Source organism: Oncorhynchus masou, unplaced genomic scaffold (genome assembly GCF_036934945.1).
Source record: "Oncorhynchus masou masou isolate Uvic2021 unplaced genomic scaffold, UVic_Omas_1.1 unplaced_scaffold_4986, whole genome shotgun sequence".
Lineage (NCBI taxonomy): Eukaryota > Metazoa > Chordata > Actinopteri > Salmoniformes > Salmonidae > Oncorhynchus > Oncorhynchus masou.
In genome coordinates, this window is record NW_027011385.1 from 22,725 (window position 1) to 24,421 (window position 1,697).

General features: G+C 54.0%; 1 long non-coding RNA gene across 1 annotated transcript; it reads left to right on the top strand.

Moving 5' to 3' along the window:
• The first annotated feature begins 621 nt into the window (after positions 1 to 621).
• On the top strand, positions 622 to 1,221 carry LOC135535685 (uncharacterized). The gene is made up of 3 exons (XR_010454875.1): positions 622 to 967; positions 1,005 to 1,121; positions 1,194 to 1,221. It is a non-coding gene; the product is annotated as an uncharacterized LOC135535685 (long non-coding RNA).
• Positions 1,222 to 1,697: the final 476 nt, after the last annotated feature.

Sequence of the window (1,697 nt, forward strand, 5' to 3'; positions counted from 1 at the left end):
GGGACGACGACTAGACAACAGTCAACATGACCACCAGTATAATATACTAATTTAAAACACGATTCCCCGTTTGCTTTATAGCGGTAAGGTTGGGGCCAGTGAAACGGGACGAACTGAGATACATCTACTACTCATATCTACTGTCATACAAACTACAACATTATTGTCTCGAGTCGAGTTAACTGTGAACAGCTTCAGAGTCGGGATGGTTCAAATCAATGTCAATTTACCAGGATGGAGAATGTTTATAATCCGCGTTTGTTCTCTTGGCAACAGTTGTAATTTAAAAAAAGGTTTGACACAACATCTGTGGGACTATCAGTTAGTTAAATGGTTGGCAGGCAGGCAGATACGGACAGACCCGGTAGGTAGGCAGGCAGATACGGACAGACCCGGTAGGCAGGCAGGCAGATACGGACAGACCCGGTAGGTAGGCAGGCAGATACGGACAGACCCGGTAGGTAGGCAGGCAGATACGGACAGACCCGGTAGGTAGGCAGGCAGATACGGACAGACTGGTAGGTAGGCAGGCAGATACGGGACCCGGTAGGTAGGCAGGCAGATACGGACAGACCCGGTAGGTAGGCAGGCAGATACGGACAGACCCGGTAGGGCAGGCAGATACAGACAGACCCGGTAGGTAGGCAGGCAGATACGGACAGACCCGGTAGGTAGGCAGGCAGATACGGACAGACCCGGTAGGTAGGCAGGCAGATACAGACAGACCCGGTAGGTTGGTAGGTAGGCAGGCAGATACAGACAGACCCGGTAGGTTGGTAGGTAGGCAGGCAGATACAGACAGACCCGGTAGGTTGGTAGGTTGGCAGGCAGATACAGACAGACCCGGTAGGTTGGTAGGTAGGCAGGCAGATACAGACAGACCCGGTAGGTTGGTAGGTAGGCAGGCAGATACAGACAGACCCGGTAGGTTGGTAGGTAGGCAGGCAGATACAGACAGACCCGGTAGGTTGGTAGGTAGGCAGGCAGATACAGACAGACGGTAGGTTGGTAGGTAGGCAGGCAGATACAGACAGACCCGGTAGGTTGGTAGGTAGGCAGGCAGATACAGACAGACCCGGTAGGTTGGTAGGTTGGCAGGCAGATACAGACAGACCCGGTAGGTTGGTAGGGATTGGCAGGCAGATACAGACACCCCGGTAGGGCAGGCAGGCAGATACAGACAGACCCGGTAGGTTGGTAGGTAGGCAGGCAGATACAGACAGACCGGTAAGGTTGGTAGGTAGGCAGGCAGATACAGACAGACGGTAGGTTGGTAGGTAGGCAGGCAGATACAGACAGACCCGGTAGGTTGGTAGGTGGCAGGCAGATGCAGACAGACCCGGTAGGTTGGTAGGTAGGCAGGCAGATACAGACAGACCCGGTAGGTTGGTAGGTTGGCAGGCAGATACAGACAGGTAGGCAGACAGATACAGGCAGGTAGGCAGGCAGATACAGGCAGGTAGGCAGACAGATACAGGCAGGTAGGCAGACAGATACAGGCAGGTAGGCAGACAGATACAGGCAGGTAGGCAGGCAGATACAGGCAGACCCAGTAGGTTGGTAGGTAGGCAGGCAGATACAGGCAGACCCGGTAGGTTGGTAGGTTGGCAGGCAGATGCAGACAGATACAGACAGGTAGGCAGACAGATACAGACAGGTAGGCAGACAGATACAGGCAGTTAGGCAGGCAGATACAG